This window comes from Octopus sinensis, linkage group LG9, assembly GCF_006345805.1.
Source record: "Octopus sinensis linkage group LG9, ASM634580v1, whole genome shotgun sequence".
Lineage (NCBI taxonomy): Eukaryota > Metazoa > Mollusca > Cephalopoda > Octopoda > Octopodidae > Octopus > Octopus sinensis.
Window position 1 is genome coordinate 13153633 of NC_043005.1, and position 18377 is coordinate 13172009.

Here is an 18377-nt window from a genome sequence, read left to right on the forward strand (position 1 = left end):
CAAGCTACTTACCACACAGCCACTCCTGCGCCTATTATCAGTAAAATTCATTTACTGATCACCGAAATTAGAAATATTGAATTTCTAAATGTCTCAGAGAGACACATAAGCAGTGAATAAGAATATATTAATGCTAGCTCTGTCCATTGTTGTTATTGTCGTTGTTGTTCTAGTAACGTGGTAGCATGTTATGTTATTGCTATGTCTGGCCACAAGTTCGACATGTAATTGCGGAAAATATTGGGGTGGGTGTTACTGCATACTGTATTCGTGTATTAATAAAGCTTCCAATACGATTTTATATTTAGCCCTGTTAAATGTCCAGGCATTTTAGGTGATCATCCGGTTGGCTGGTTTGTCGGTTAGATGGCTGGTCGCTCAGTCGGGTTGTGTATGTGTGTGCACGATTGACGGTGGTGGTGGTGGTGGTGGTGGTGAGCTGTGACCGTTTTTCTGCTTGGTTAATAAGACAGTAAGTCGTTATATGACTAATGATTCGCTGTTACCTTTTTACTTCAGCAAATTAGAAACCTTTTTTTTTTTTTCCACCGGTCATCTGTGTGTATGTGTGTATGAATGTGCATTTGTGGCTGTGTGTATGTGTATGTGTGTGTTTATATCATTGTGTGCTCTATTGCATCTGTCTATATGCACTGTATGTGACTATATATGTATACATCTGTATGTGTGTATATATGTATATATATATGTTATGTGTATGTACTTACATTCCAAGCAAAAATACTCAGAAAAGATTTCTCTTGAATCAGAACAATAATATGTGGACATAGATACAATAGGTTTTGGCATTTCTTTTTCTCACTACTAGTAGTAGTAGTAGTAGTAGTAGTAGTAGTAGTAGTAATAGTAGTAGTAGTAGCAAGTGAAATCGCCGTGGCCGTTGCCAGTGTTGTATAAATGGCACCCATGAAAGCATAGGCGTGGCCATTGCTGGTGTCATGTAAACGGCACCTTGCTGGTGTTGTGCAAACGGCACCCGTGCAGGTGGCACGTAAAAAGCACCCATTCATTACACTCCTGGAGTGGTTGGTATTAAGAAAGGCATCCAGCTGGCAGAACCGTTAGCACACCGGGCGAAATGCTTAGCGGTTTTCGTCTGCCGTTACGTTCTGAGTTCAAATTCTGCCAAGGTCGACTTTGCCTTTCATCCTTTCGGGGTCGATAAATTAAGTACCAGTTACGCACTGGGGTTGATGTAATCGACTTAATACCTATGTCTGTCCTTGTTTGTCCCCTCTGTGTTTAGCCCCTTGAGGGCAATAAAGAAATGGGTATTAGGAAAGGCATCCATCTGTAGAAACCATACGAAATCAGACTGGAACCTGGTGCAGCTCTGTTGCTTAGCAGCTCCAGTCGAGCTGTCTAACCCATGCCAGCATAAAAAGTAGACGTTAAATGATGTTGATGAGTAGTAGTAGTAGTAGTGTTCTTAATAGTAGTTGTCGTTATTTAGCTCTTAAGTCATTAGAACCATCCCATCTTTTAGTTTTTTTAGTCATTGTCTACCCTGGGTTATATATTATCCAGTATATCCTTCCTTTCTTTTTAAAATGGTAGGATGTGATTTGAGTGAGATTTTGCTGTTATTTCTAGCTTGGTCGACTGACACTTATAGTACTTTACTTATAAAATATTGGTGGTATTTATTTGTGTGACAGATGTGAAACCTTTTCACAATTTCTAAAGCTGTATATCAAAAATTACTTGTATTTGATGATGTTCTTCACACACATGTTTATGTGTGTGTGTGTCTCTCTCTCTCTCTATACATACATATCATCATCATCATCATCGTTTAGCGTCCGCTTTCCATGCTAGCATGGGTTGGACGGTTCAACTGGGGTCTGGGAAACCTGAAGGCTGCACCAGGCCCAGTCTGATCTGGCAATGCTTCTACGGCTGGATGCCCTTCCTAACGCCAACCACTCCATATATAATGGTGGCATGGTAGATGGTAAAAGTAAGTACAAGAGGATCAGTTAATTATGATTTTATTCGACATATTCCTCCTCTCAGATTCACACGCTTATTGTAGAAGTCCTTTCATTTTTTTTAATCCCTGTAAAAGAACTCAAAAGTGTGGGCTTCTAACCAGGCCTTTCATTGTACCCTTAAAGCCAAGAACTTTTCAGCATCCCCCCTTGTGTGTGTGTGTGTGTGTGTGTGTGTATGTATATATATGTATAACCCATGCCAGCATGGAGAACGGACGTTAAATGATGATATATATGGAGAAAGAGAGAGAGGGAGAGAGGAGTGGCTGTGTGGTAAGTAGCTTGCTTACCAACCACATGATTCTGGGTTCAGGTCCACTGCATAGCACCTTAGACAAGTGTCTTTTACTATAGCCCCAGGCTGACCAAAGCCTTGTGAGTGGATTCGATAGACAGAAACTGAAAGAAGCCCATCATATATATATGTATGTGGGTATGTGTGTCTGTGTTTGTCCCCCAACATCACTTGATAACCGATGTTAGTGTGTTTATGTTCCCGTAACTTAGTGGCTCAGTAAAAGGAACTGATAGAATAAGTACTAGGCTTAGAAAGAATAAGTCCTGCAGTCGATTTTGCTCAACTCAAAGGCAGTGCTCCAGGAAGGCCACAGTCTCAAATGACTGAAACAAGTGAAAGAATATATATATATATATATATATATATATATATATATATATATATATATACATACACACACACACACACACACACACACACATATATATTAGATGTATAGATAGAGCCATCCAAACATACACGCATATGTGCAAACAATTTCTATACTTGCATACATACATATATCAAGATATGAATTCTATATATACATATTTGTCATCATAGATCTTGCCACATGTAACCACACAAATCAACATGTGTCCATACAGCTACACACATCCTAGACACATTCACATAATATGGCTACATTTACTTCATAAACATGGCTGTTTGGTAAGAAGCTTGCTTCCCAACCACATGGCTCTGGGTTCAGTCCCACTGTGTGGCACCTTGGGCAAGTGTCTTCTACTATACCTTCAGTTTGACCAAAGCCTTGTGAGTGGATTTGGTAGATGGAAACTGAAAGAAGCCCATCGTATATGTACACACACACACATGTATGTGTTTGTTGTTTGTGTTTACGTCCCCGTCATTTAGTGGTTCGCCAAAAAGAGACCCATAGAGTAAGCACTAGGCTTACAGAGAATAAGTAGATTTGTTCAACAAAAGGTGGTGCCCCAGCATGGCCACAGTCAAATGACTGAAACAAGAAAAAGAGTAAAAGAGCTAGAGAATGCCTGCACACATTGCTTTCAAATTTTGGCACAAGGCCAGCAAGTTTGGCAGCGGGTTAAGTCATTTACATCGACCCCAGTGGCCAACGGGTACCTATTTCTTCGACCCCGAAAGGATGAAAGGCAAAGTCGATCTTGGTGGTGTTTGAACCCAGAACATAAGGATGGATGAAATACCACTTAGTATTGTGCTCAGCATGTTAACGATTCTGCCAGCTCACTGTCTTATCGCAGACACATACATATTACTAACATGTATCATATTACTAACACGTAAAAAGCACTATCCGAATCGTGGCTGATGCCAGCGCCACCTCGATTGGCTTCCGTGCCGGTGGCACATAAATTGCAGCAATCCGACCGTGGCCGTTGCCAACCTCGCCTGGCACCTGTGCGGGTGGCATGTAAAAAGCACCCACTACACTCACGGAGTGGTTGGCGTTAGGAAGGGCATCCAGCTGTAGAAACATTGCCAGATAAGACTGGAGCCTGGTGCAGCCTTCTGGCTTCCCAGATCCCCGGTCGAACCGTCCAACCCATGCTAGCATGGAGAACGGACGTTAAACGATGATGATGATATCCATATGGCATGGTGGTTAAGAGCTCTGGCTACTAACCCCAAGATTCCGAGTTTGATTTCAAGTAGTGACCTGAACAATAGTAATAGAAATAATAACAACAACAACGAAAAATAGCTTAGGAATGAGAACCCAGGTTTGAAATTTCCCCAAGACACCTGATGAAGGCTGGAGGTTATATCAGCCGAAACATTGTGTTAACAACAAACAAGATGAGGACAAATATCCATCAAATATAAATTATGTAAATAATGTACATGATTCCTCATCTCTTCAATATAGAACTGTATGTATCCACATCCACACAATTACTTGAACACATGGAGGCGCAATGGCCCAGTGGTTAGGGCAGCGGACTCGCGGTCATAGGATCGCGATTTCGATTCCCAGACCGGGCATTATGAGTGTTTATTGAGCGAAAACACCTAAAACCTCCACGTGGCTCCGGCAGGAGATGGTGGTGATCCCTGCTGTACTCTTTCACCACAACTTTCTCTCACTCTTACTTCCTGTTTATGTTGTACATGTATTACAAAGGGCCGGCCTTGTCACTCTCTGTGTCACACTGAATATCCCCGAGAACTACGTTAAGGGTGCACGTGTCTGTGGAGTGCTCAGCCACTTACAAGTTAATTTCACGAGCAGGCTGTTCCGTTTCGGATCAACCGGAACCCTCATTGTCGTAACTGACGGAGTGTTTCCACACTTGAACACACAAAATTTCACTCATGCACAAACTCGCGCATATATATATGTGTATGGCCAACACACATTCACACCCGCACACAGTTACATGTACACACAAATTTACACACACACACTTTGTGCGCATGTCTACCTTAATCTAAATCTATTGTGTATTGTACAGTCTTACTGTGACCACCATCCCTCAATCGCTTCACAAAAGCATCATGACAAAATATGAAGACTGCACATGTAATCCATGCCTACTGTCTACTAGCACAACAAAAACAAAAAGAAAAAACCTTACAATGTGATGTAAGTAGCTTGCTTAAGAACCACATGGTTCCGGGTTCAGTCCCACTGCGGGGCACCTTGGGCAAGTGTCTTCTACTATAGCCTCGGGCCGACCAAAGCCTTGTGAGTGGATTTGGTAGACGGAAACTGAAAGAAGCCCGTCGTATGTGTATATGTATATATATATATATATATATAGGCACAGGAGTGGCTGTGTGGTAAGTAGCTTGCTAACCAACCACATGGTTCTGGGTTCTGTCCCACTGTGTGGTATCTTGGGCAAGTGTCTTCTGCTATAGCCCTGGGCCGACCAATGCCTTGTGAGTGGATTTGGTAGACGGAAACTGAAAGAAGCCTGTTGTATATGTGTATATATACATATATATATGTGTTTGTGTGTCTGTGTTTGTCCCCCTAGCATTGCTTGACAACTGATACTGGTGCGTTGTATATGTCCCCGTAACTTAGCGGTTCGGCAAAATAGACCGATAGAGTAAGTACTAGGCTTACAAAGAATAAGTCCTGGGGTCGATGTGCTCGACTAAAGGCGGTGCTCCAGCATGGCCACAGTCAAATGACTGAAACAAGTAAAAGAGTAATGAAACAAAAACTGCTCTCAGACCATGTGAACATGTGAAAAGCTGGGTATGTTTCTGCAGTTAGCTCACATACACGTAGACTTGTGGTTATAGTGTTTGGCCCTTAATATCATATGCTAGTGGGTTCAATTTCTGGATTGGGCTGTGCATTGTATCTTTGAGCAAGGCATTTCATTTCACATTGCTTCAGTGTACGCAGCTGTAATGAGTATCAACCAGGTACTAGTGCAGCTTTCTCTCTCTCTCTCTCTCTCTCTCTCTTCCTCCCTCTCTCTTTCTCTTCCTCCCTTTCTCTCCTTTTCTCCTCCCCTCTCTTTCTCTTCCTCCCTCTCTCTCTCTTTCTCTTCCTACCTCTTTCTCTCTCTCTTCCTCCCCTCTCTCTCACTTTCTCTTCCTCCCGCTCTCTCTCTTTCTCTTCCTCCCTCTCTCTCTTTCTCTTCCTCCCCCTCTCTCTTTCTCTACCTCCCCCTCTCTCTTTCTCTACCTCCCTTTCTCTCCTTTTCTTCCTCCCCTCTCTCTCTCTTCCTCCCCTCTCTCTCTTTCTTTCCCCCTTTCTCTCTTTCTCTTCCTCCCTTTCTCTCTTTCTCTCCCCCTCTCTCTTTCTCCCTCCCTCTCTCTCTCTCTCTCACTTGAATGTTTCAATGAGAGTGAGTAGGCTGAGTCTTGCTACTAAGTTGTACTCATAAGTGAATGTTGACTAACCCATACACACTCACACGCAAACACATACGCACACACGCACACACATATGCGCGCACACAACACACACACACACACACACACACAGCCCCAGCTATTGTTATATCTAAAGCCAACCCAGACTGTAACAGCTGAGTTGGTATGGGAGCTTTGATACTGTCACACAACTTGCTAGAAATAGTAGTCAAATATGCTTCAGGTTAACACTATGCAATGTTAAGAGAATAAGGGAACAGTGGTTAATTAATAATGCATTCTTAGACATAGAATGTTTGAGAAAAGATGCAATCGTTACAGCTGGTGTCTTCCATTATAGGTCTGCTTAATTAGAAATTACTTGTGGCTAAATACCAACTACAATGTAATTTACCATCGTTATTCCTCTGGCTAATTCCAGGCATTCTTTTATTCTTTTAGTTGTTTCAGTCATTTGACTGTAGCCACCTACCCTGCAATGTCAGTGCAGGGTAGGCGTAAAACGTGACCACGTGTGTACCGTTGGCGATTTTTTTTCCTCTGTCTTCCCTTCTCTGAATCTTTCCTTCTCCAATGTTTCTGACAAAGAGCTCCGCTCGAAACGTTAAATCCTCCTTCTTTCCTGAGCGTCCAATAATACTATATTTGTTCCACGTCCTCGCGTTGTTATGTTTTTTTTTGTGCTTTCATGTTTGGATTAACTTTATATGTTTGTGTGTCTGTGTTTGTCCTCCTACTATCTCTTGACAATCGATGCTGGTGTGTTTTACGTCCCTGTAACTTAGTGGTTCGGCAAAAGACACCGATAGACTAAGTACTAGGCTTACAAAGAACAAGTCCTGGGGTCGATTTGCTCGTCTAAAAAGAAAAAGGCGGTGCTCCAGCATGGCCACAGTCAAACAAGTAAAAGAGAGTAAAAGAGAATAATCACATATAAACATACCACCTACTCATAGCCATAAGTAGACAGGTTACAGTCACACACACACACACCACACACACACATATGATTGTAAGACTTACTATATGAAGCTGTGTAGTCATATGCACATATAACTGCATGTACTGATTGGTAGACATCGTGGTTGTGGCACTCTGTCGGTTATGATGATGAGGCAATCCGTCAGTTATGATGATCAGTTGATCTGATAAATGGAACAGCCTTTTCATGAAACTGACATGCATGTAGCTGAGCACTCCACAGACACGTGTACCCTTAATGTAGTTTTTGGGGAGATTCAGCGTGACACAGAGTGTGACAAGGCTGGCCCTTTGAAATACAGGTACAACAGAAGCAGGAAGAAAGAGTGAGAGAAAGAGTACAGCAGGGTTCGCTACAACCCCTTGCCAGAGCCTCGTGGAGCTTTAGGTCTCTTCGCTCAATAAACACTCACAACGCCCGGTCTGGGAATCGAAATCGCGATCCTACAACTGCAAGTCCGCTGGCCAACCACTGGGCCATTGCACCTCCACATTGTGATATATATATATATATATATGTGTGTATAGCCAACACACATTCACACCCGCTGAAGTCAGGACGCCATGATAGATCGTTAGCTCCTACACGCATTTTTTCTCTCTCCTTGTTTTTCTGTGTATCTTTTGTCGAAGAGCGTAGGCTCAAAACGTAAAAGACTTGTTCTATTCCTATTCCTGGGCACTATACTAATACATTTGTTTGTTTGTACTCCACCTGCCTTCGTCTTTTGATTATTTTCATAAACTTTCATCATGATCATCATCATCATCATTTAGCGTCCGTTTTCCATGCTAGCATGGGTTGGACGGTTCTACTGGGGTCTGTGAAGCCAGAAGGCTTCATCAGGCCCAGTCAAATCTGGCAGTGTTTCTACGGCTGGATGCCCTTCCTAACGCCAACCACTCCGTGAGTGTAGTGGGTGCTTTTTACGTGCCACCCGCACTGGTGCCAGACAGAGCTGGCAAACGGCCACGAACGGATGGTGCTTTTTATGTGCCACCGGCACGAGGGCCAGGCGAGGCTGGCAACTGACACGAAACGGGGCGGTGCTGGCAACGGTCGCGAAACGGAAAGTTCTCTTACATGCCACCGGCACTGGTAACACATCTGCAATTTCCATTGATCGATTTCCATTGATCGATTTCGATTCTGATCCTCACTTGCCTCAATGGGTCTTCACAAGCAGAGTTTCGACATGCCACCGGCACTGGTAGCACATCCGCAATTTCCATTGATCGATTTTGATTCTGATCCTCACTTGCCTCAACACGTCTTCACAAGTAGAGTTTTGTGTCCCAAGAAGGGAAGGTATGCATACGTAGGCTGGCTCCATCCCATGTAGAAGGCCACGGGTTGTGGACTCACTTGTCCTGCCGGGTCTTCTCGCGCACAGCACACTTCCAGAGGTCTCGGTCTCTAGTCATTTCCTCAGTGAGACCTAAAGTTCGAAGGTCACCTAAAGTTCGAAGGTCCCGTTATATATATATATATATGTGTGTGTGTGTGTGTGTGTGAATATATGATTGTTGCTAGAAATAGCAGCTGGTAAGCTATTGGCGCTATGTAGAACTTCACTGAATGCCTACAGGCCAAGATGTTTGCAGGCAATGAATATAGGAAAATTCTGTCTTACCTCCACAGAAATTCATTCCTCCAGTAGAGGAATGAATTTCTAGCAACGATCGTACTTCATGTACATCAGCTTTGTATATTTATAATTCTATCTGTTAGGGTGCTTTATTCTTCCTGGGTAGTAATATTATTTTTAATGATATTTATATTTTTTTCTTAAGGTGGCGAGCTGGCAGAAATGCTAGCACGCTTTCCGAAATGTTTAGCAGTATTTCGTCTGCCATTATGTTCTGAGTTCAAATTCTGCCGTGGTTGACTTTGCCTTTCATCCTTTCGGGGTCAAATTAGTACCAGTTATGCACTGGGGTTGATGTAATTGACTTAATCCCTTTGTCTGTCCTTGTTTGTCCCCTCTCTGTTTACCCACCTGTGAGCAATAAAGGAATACATATTTATATTTCTTCTATATATATATATATATAATATAAGGGATATTAGCCAACTGAATATGGCTAGGGACAGGGCAGGGTGGTGGGGGTGTCACTGTTGCATTTAGCCCCAGGCGAACATCAACGTCACCAGATAGGCCGACGCCATCACGGCGTCCTCTCGTGATGGCGTCGGCCTATCTGGTGACATTGATGTTCGCCTGGGGCTAAATGCAACAGTGACACCCCCACCACCCTGCCCTGTCCCTAGCCATATTAAGTTGGCTAATATCCCTTATATTATGGAGCAGTCACTGTCTATATCTCATTTAGAGAATTATTATTGCTATATATATATATATATATATATATATATATATATATATTTGTATGTATATCTATCTATATATGTGTGGATGTATGTGTGTTTGGTAAAATAAACAGGAGAGGCAGTACTCACTAATACATGAGCTGGGCAATCAGTGAGTTCATATATTTCTCAAGGCCTTTAACCCTTTTGTTACTGTATTTATTTTGAGATGCTCTGTGTTTTTCTCAATTGTTTTAGATATAACAATGAATTTAGTAAAATAACTTAGTTATCACCAAGCTAGTGTCAGAGACCATTAATTGTGACTACAGTTTGGTGGAAGATTTTAATTCAAAATTTATGAAAACAAGACATTTGTACTACAGAGCCAGAGCCGGTTTCAGCCAGGTTGGTAACAAAAGGGTTAAGACATTGTACAGTGGCTAAGATGATAAAAGTGTTGGTCTACAGACCATATCATTCTTGGTCCTAGTCTGATAAACAATATTCACCTAGACAGTGCACACAACTCCATTTACAACAGTCTACCTGAATATTAGCATTAGTTCCAGTTCTACTTCATGGCTGGGACCAAAAGTAACCATGCAAAGAAGTGTTGTACATCTAGAAGGGGGTCTCCTATTCTTAATGTGGATTTCTAATATAGGCACGTGGGGTGGATGGGGCTTAATTTTAATCCTTCAGCAATTTAATGCTTTGGGGATGGCCTGCAATCCCCTATATTACTGATACTGTTTTTATCCTTTTTAAATTGTTACACTAGATAATAATATAATCAATGATATTGTTGCAAATTATTTTCTCCTGAATTATTTGCTCTGTGTATATCTATTTATATATATATATATATATATATATATTACGATCATGAAATTAGCATTAGCTTGTGTCACTCTTTCTCGTGGAACCCCTAGGAACCTTTTTTGGAACACTGGGGTTCCGGGAACCCTAGTTGAGAAACGCCGCCCTAACCAGTAAGCCATGCATCTTCCCCAGAATGTTAAGGGATGCAACTAAATGTGACAAAATATTTTGCCTGTTGCTTGGTAATACATTCCCTGCCATTTCAGTTCTAATGTTGTTGGTACAATGCCTGTGAATTGAAATTACATTGTCAGGAGTTGCAAACCATATTAGAACCAGTCTATAGTAAGTTCTTGGCACAACCTAATACTGAATGTCAGATATGTAGCATTTATGCTTGACATTTGTGGAATTAAAAATAGGAAGAGTGAGTGGTGTGTGTGTGTGTGTGTGTGTGTGTGTGGTGTGTGTGTGTGTGTGTGTGTGTGAGAGAGAGAGAGAGAGAGAGAGAGAGCGATGAGCTTTCAGTTAAAAAAAAGACACACAGAAAACAATAGTAATCGTAATGAAGTTTACAAACCAGAGAAAATAAATGAAAGAAAAAAATGAATGGAATATAGAACAGAAACTGTCATTAAGTTGCTACAGAAAGTCAGATTCAGATAACAAAGTACCAAAAAATGTCTGCAAAATTGCTTTAATACATTCTGTGTAACTAAGCACATTGTAATTCTATTTTGAAAGCAATTCCATTACCTTTCGCAGTTAACAAATTCCCCTCATTTGAGGACTTTCTCACAAAGTGGTTCATAGGCTGCTTGATTTTACTGTGTCAGTGGGACCCACTCCTACTCCTATTAACCCATTTAATACATAAGAGTCCAGAAAAAAATGACTATTACTTGTTTTGTACGTGTGTATAGTTGGTTTGTTTGTACGCAGCGTCGTTGCTCACTCATAGAGCACTAGTTTAGAGGCAGACTGTTCCAAAAATAATCTTAATAGGTAGTTTCTTTAACAAGCAATAGTAATTTTTCCTGCATCCATTTTTCTGGATGCTATGCATTAATGGGTTAATTGCAACATGCGTCAAAGCTTCCTCATGTTCTCAGTATTACTATGTCAGCAATTTAATTGATGTCACTGGATGTTATCTCAAAGCCAAGCTAAGTACAGTTATCAGGCCTAGATGTTGTTTACATGCAATTTACATGCCCATGTCTTTCTCTCTCTCTCTCTCTCTCTCTCTCATACACACACATACATACATGCACACTCTCTGCTGGATGAAGTTATAACTTGGTCATCTTCAATAATAGCACTATTACCTATTTCTTTACTAACCACAAGGGGCTAAACACAGAGGGGACAAACGGATTAAGTCGATTACATTGATCCCAGTCCGTAACTGGTACTTAATTTATCGACCCCGAAAGGATGAAAGGCAAAGTCGTCCTCGGCGGAATTTGAACTCAGAACATAATGGCAGACGAAATACGGCTACGTATTTTGCCCGGTGTGTTAACGTTTCTGCCAGCTCGCCGCCTATAATAGCACTATTACCATTTTATAAAACATACGCCACTAGCCTTTGTTGATGAGTAAAACCTTCAAATCACTTCTCTCTCTTGTCCAATCTACATCATGATCAATTAGGCCTCCCCTGGTAGTATGGAAGCTTTAGCTCTGAAAATCTGCTGACCCTATACAAGACATCTATGTACCTCACACATAACCTATTGTTTAGGTATTGTTGGCAGAGCAGCTTTTGTACACATATATTCAGACATACACACACCCATCTAAACCTCATCTCAGTGATATTATCATCCAACTGATTGGTTTGCCATCCCCCTGTCTGTGTGTGGCATTACAATCAGGATTGTTTCCAACAAAGGCAGGAGGTCAGAAATTGTGAGAAATTATGAAATTTTTTATGAGCAATGACTAGAAGAATATTGAGCTTTATTTGATAACCAGTTGACTTAGCAAGAGAGGGGCCTCTTATCAGTGAGTGGGGGCCAGTGCGCATTGATGCCATTGAGAGGTAAGCCCTGAAACGGCATGCATTCTCTCCTAATGACCCCAGACACTTGCTGGTTTCCGGTATTCGGAGCTTTCGACTGGTAGCACTTGCACATGCAAGTTGTTTGCAAAACATTGATCATGTTACCTGATTGGTACTTTGTTTTATCGATCTTGAAAAAAATGAATAACAAAGTTGACATTGGTGGAATTTGAACTTAAAATGAAACGAGCTGGAATAGATACTGCAAAGCATTTCATCCTCTGCTCTAACGATTCTGCCAACCAATAATTCCTACACTTCTCACTCACCAAGTTGAAATCCATCCATGTCACTCACTCAGCTCCACCTCTGCTACTTCTTTTCATCATACATATTCTGTGCCTCTGTTGCTCCACCTCCTTGCATCAAATTCTTTACTAGAAACCTTATACCCTGCACTGTAACCTCAGCAATCAACAACCTATTTTTTCTCTACATCTATCTTCATTGTTTCATCATCCACTTTTTTGTGCTTGTATGGGTCGGACAGTGGTGACAGGAAAAGTGTCCTGTTATCAACAACTCTCAGGTGTTTCCAATCTATAAAAATTCTTTTGAAATATTAACCCTTTCGTTACTGTATTTATTTTGAGATGCTCTATGTTTCTTTCAATTACTTTTAAATATAACAAAGAATTTAGTAAAATAACTTAGCAATCATTAAGCTGGTGTTAGGAACATAAATTGTGACTAAGGTTTGATAGAAGATTTTAATTCAAAACTAAAGAAAACAAGGCATTTGTACAACAGAGCCAGAGCTGGTTTCAGCCGGGTTGGTAATGAAAGGGTTAATGGCATCAAAGAGCCTACTAACAACATGACCCTTGCTCTGCTCTTTCAGAACAAATTTTTTTTTTTTTAAAATAGGCGAGAAAAAAAAAAAATCTGTTTCAAATTTTGGTACAAGGCCAGCAATTTCGGGATGGAGACCTGTCAATTACAATAACCCCAGTGTTCAACTGGTATTTATTTTTATCGACTCCAAATGGATAAAAGGAAAAGTCAACCTCAGTGGAATTTGAACTCGGAATGTAAAGACAGAAAAAAATGTTTAGCCACATTTTGTCTGGAGTGAATAAGGATAGTAAAATCACAAGTTCTCGAATATACAAACACCCACTTTCAGTATTTAAGGACACAGGACGCAGTAGAAAGTACATTTTAATGTCACCAATCTGGTATTTAATTCTGTGTCTTCCCAGAAAAAAGAAAATACAAAAAAAAAAACTACAAAGAAACTATTAGAATAAAGACTTGTAATTCACCCAGAAACACACTTTTGTTTCTTCATAGTCATTGGCGTAATCTTGACAACAACAGATTAATTACCGATCTTCTGTGTAACGATGCAAGTTTCACATACTTTTCATGCCTTATTCGCTCCATTAAAATAGAGAAGCTGCAATTTATCAAAATCAGTAACCCGTATCCTCCCTCGGTTCCCTGTTCTTTAATTCGAATGTACTTGTCTCTTCTTTAATTCTCCCCAACTGAATAGATATATAATTAAAGGCAATCCAAACACGACCACCCTGTCGTTTTAGAAATGTTCTGATTGTTGTTGTTGTTGTTTTGTTCACGCTCATTGCTGATCCAGGGGCCTATGTTCAATGGATTTCAGCATTAACTACTCACAGTATATCTAAGACAACATTCAATGTGTCCTGCCCTTTTCTAAGATGTGGCTGTTATTTTTAGCGAGTCAAATGTCTTCCTATAGGCATGATTGTTTTCTAGTCTTTAGTGATGGAATTAACATAATTCTTTATATTTCAGTGTAATTGAGATTCTTTCAGTAGCACCTTAGGCAAGTGTCTTCTACTATAGCCTCGGGCTGACCAAAGCCTTGTGAGTGGATTTGGTAGACCGAAAGTGAAAAAAGCCCGTCGTATATAAGTATGTATATATATATATATATATATATATAGAGTGTGTGCATAGAGTGTGCATGTATGTATATGTTTGTGTGTCTGCGTTTGTTTCCCCAACATCGCTTGACAACCGATGCTGGTGTGTTCATGCCCCTGTAAATTAGTGGTTTGGCAAAAGAGATTGATAGAATAAGTACTAGGCGTACGAAGAATAATTTCTGTGGCCGATTTGCTCGAGAAAAAGGCAGTGCTCCAGCATGGCCACAGTCAAATGACTGAAACAAGTAAAAGAAAGTATGTCTGTGGAATGCTCGTTAATTCAAGAGCAAGTAATTCGCTTGATCAAACAAATGAATTTTCATCAAACGACAGAGATCCACCACCAGCCACCACCACCCCTGCTGCTTTTAATAAAATCATATTAGGGCATATTTCAAGGAGTACATTCCTATCAATACATTCCAGCTTGTCTAGCTGATGAAAAATGGAAAAAAAAAAGAATGAAATAAAACAAAATAATAATAGAAATAAAAAGAAAATTGTCATACAGTTATAATTATAGCATAAACTGAAAAAAAAATATATTTTACAATTAGCCATACTGATGACTTTAACAATGACCATGTTTAATCACATATGATAGTAACCACTTTCAAACAATGAGGAAATATATTTATGAAATGCTTTCCCAAAATTTGTCACCGAAATTCTTTATAAATGAACCAGAAATACAAAACACGAGATACATGCCTCTCTCTTTACTCTTTTACTTGTTTCAGTCATTTGACTGCGGCCATGCTGGAGCACCGCCTTTAGTCGAGCAAATCGGCCCCGGGACTTATTCTTTGTAAGCCTAGTACTTATTCTATCAGTCTCTTTTGCCGAACCACTAAGTGACGGGGACGTAAACACACCAGCAATGTCAGAGGGACAAACACAGACACCCAAACATATACATACACACATATATATATACATATATACGACAGGCTTCTTTCAGTTTCCGTCTACCAAATCCACTCACAAGGCATTGGTCGGCCTGTTATATAGTTATAATTAGCATAAACTAAAAAAAAAAAAAACATTTTACAATTAGCCATGCTGATGACTTTAACAATGACCATGTTAAATCACAAATGATAGTAACCACTTTCAAACAATGAGGAAATATATTTATGAAATGTTTTTCCCCAAATTTGTCACCGAAATTCTTTATAAAAGAACCAGAAATACAAAACACGAGATACATGCCTACTCGTAGATCATGACCTTGACATCATTCTTCCATTAAATGTCTGAAAAATAATTGGGAAATACCCAAGCTATACAAAAATTATAAATATAGGCACAGGCAAGCTGGCAGAAACGTTAGCACACCGGGCAAAATGCTGAGCGGTATTTCGTCTGCCACTACGTTCTGAGTTCAAATTCGCACTGGGGTCGATATAATCGACTTAATCCATTTGTCCTTGTTTGTCCTCTCTGTGTTTAGCCCCTTGTGGGTAGTAAAGAAATTGGTATTTCGTCTGCCACTACATTCTGAGTTCAAATTCCGTCGAGGTCGACTTTGCCTTTCATCCTTTCGGTGTTGATTACATAAGTACCAGTTACACACTGGGGTCGATATAATCGACTTAATCCATTTGTCCTTGTTTGTCCTCTCTGTGTTTAGCCCCTTGTGGGTAGTAAAGAAATTGGTATTTCGTCTGCCACTACATTCTGAGTTCAAATTCCGTCGAGGTCGACTTTGCCTTTCATCCTTTCGGTGTTGATTACATAAGTACCAGTTACACACTGGGGTCGATATAATCGACTTAATCCGTTTGTCTGTCCTTGTTTGTGTAGCCCCTTGTGGGCAGTAAAGAAATAAGAAGCTTGCTTCCCAACCACATGATTCAGTCCCACTGTATGGCACCTTGGGCTAATACCTTCAACTATAGCCTTGGGCAAAGCAAAACCTTGTGTATGGATTTGGTAGACGGAAACTGAAAGAAGCTTGTCATATATATGTATACAAAGAGAATCATATCTTTATTTTAGATTGTTTCAATTGCATTAACATATACACGTCCCATTTTTTCTTATATATAGGCGCAGGAGTGGCTGTGTGGTAATGAGCTTGCTTACCAACCACATGGTTCTGGGTTCAATCCCACTGCGTGGCATCTTGGGCAAGTGTCTTCTAGTATAACCTCAGGTCGACCAAAGCCTTGTGAGTGGATTTGGTAGACGGATACTGAAAGAAGCCCGTCGTATATATGTATGTATATGTATATGTTTGTGTGTCTATATTTGTCCCCCCCCCCCCAACATCGCTTGACAACCGATGCTGGTTTGTTTACTTCCCCGTAACTTAGTGGATCGGCAAAAGAGACCGATAGAATAAGTACTAGGCTTCCAAAGAATAAGTCTTGGGGTCGATTTGCTCGACTAAAGGCAGTGCTCCAGCATGGCCACAGTCAAATGACTGAAACAAATAAAAGAAAAACATATATATGTTTATATATACACACACATATATATATATATATATATATACACACACACACACACACACCATATATATCGGGTATGGGCTGTGAGAAATTACTGAGGGTAGGAAGTTGGTGATGTTTATGTAGTAAAACGCACAAAAAAATAAGCGAAACACAGGCACACGACTGAGCTGGAGGCAGGTTTATTTCTGCCTTTATGGCACCTCAAGAAAACGTTTTTGTAGGAATGTACACAGCACATGTACTACAGCAGTACTATGTGTAGTTTCAAAAACTGAGATTAAAAGGCAGGGGCGAATTATACTTACCTAATCTACAAATCATGAATTATTTTGCATTTTATGCATAATAATTAGAGTAACCTTTATAATTTTATTGAATTAGGTGCATATTTTGCCATAAAAGGAAAATGTTACTATTGATATATTTCATTTAGGGTAGGCCCTGTCTACCTTGCCTACCCAGGTGGCACGTCCCTGATATATATATATATATATATATATATATGTATGTATGTATATTTATGAGTGTGTCTGTGTTTGTCCCTCCACCATCGCTTGACAACCAATGTTGGTGTGTTTTATGTCTCTGTAACTTAGTGGTTTGGCAAAAGAGACCTAGAATAAGGTCTAGGTTTACAAAGAATAAGTCGTAGGGTCAATTTCTTTGACTGAAATCTTTCAAGGTGGTGCTCCAGCATGGCCGCAGTCGAATGATTGAAACAAGTAAAAGAATAAAACGATACAATTAGAGGCACAACGAACAACATGGTTTAGGATTTCACTGCCCCACACCTTAAGCAAGCATCTTCCACTCTTGCTCTGGTCAATCACACACACACACACGCACACACACACGTGAAAGAAGAGCTGATCATTGGAAAGTATGACCTTACTTAGAAACAAGTGAGGGCTCATGGCAGGAAGGGCATCCTGCTGTAGAAAATCTGCCTCAGTAAATTCTATCCAACCCATGCAAGCATGGAAAAATAAAAGTTAAAACAATGATTATGATGACAACAGGCTTCCTCACAGTTTCCTTCTACCAAAGATACTGGTGGAGGCACATGGCCTAGTGTTTAGAGCAGCGGACTCGTGGTCGAGGGATTGCGGGTTCGAATCTCAGACCGGGCGATGTGTGTGTTTATGAGCGAAACACCTAAGCTCCACGCGGCTCCGGCAGAAGGTAATGGCGAAACTTCTGCTGACTCTTTCGCCACAACTTTCTCTCACTCTTTCCTCCTGCATCTTGCAGCTCACCTGCGACGGACCAGCGTCCCGTCCAAGTGGGGAACCTATACGCCAAGAAACCGGGAAACCGGCCCTTATGAGCCAGGCATGGCTTGAGAAGGAACAAACAACCAAAGTTACTCCCGAGTTTTGCTCGGCATACAGTCTATTGTCGACGATGTTTGCCCAAAGTGCTGTGCAGTGGGATTGAACCTGAAAACCTCTCCATTTAATTCTGTTTTGTGTTTTTACCTGAGTATGGATTTTAATTATGGTCCCTAATTAGTTGTGTTGAGTTAATGAGTGTAGAAATAATTCAGCGTTGCGTTCTTTTCTTCTCTCTATTTGTCTGATGTGGCAGTTAAAACTGTGATGACTAGTGGCATGGAAAAAATCTGCTAGGCTGGTTATAGTGGCTTAAAACAAACAAAAACACACACACACACCACACACACACACATG

The 18377-nt window shown here is 40.6% G+C and overlaps 1 protein-coding gene and 1 long non-coding RNA gene across 3 annotated transcripts in view; both read left to right on the forward strand.

Moving 5' to 3' along the window:
• LOC115215675 (probable E3 ubiquitin-protein ligase IRF2BPL) overlaps positions 1–18377 on the forward strand; it is a 122272-nt gene that overhangs the window by 73840 nt on the left and 30055 nt on the right. The gene's annotated exons all lie outside the window — the stretch shown is intronic.
• The window catches only part of LOC118764772, a 31541-nt gene that overhangs the window by 13072 nt on the left and 92 nt on the right, over positions 1–18377 (forward strand). The window contains exons 2-4 of the long non-coding RNA XR_005000574.1: positions 10026–10040; positions 10973–10978; positions 18053–18062. This is a non-coding gene — a long non-coding RNA (uncharacterized LOC118764772). The remainder of the gene's footprint in view (positions 1–10025; positions 10041–10972; positions 10979–18052; positions 18063–18377) is intronic.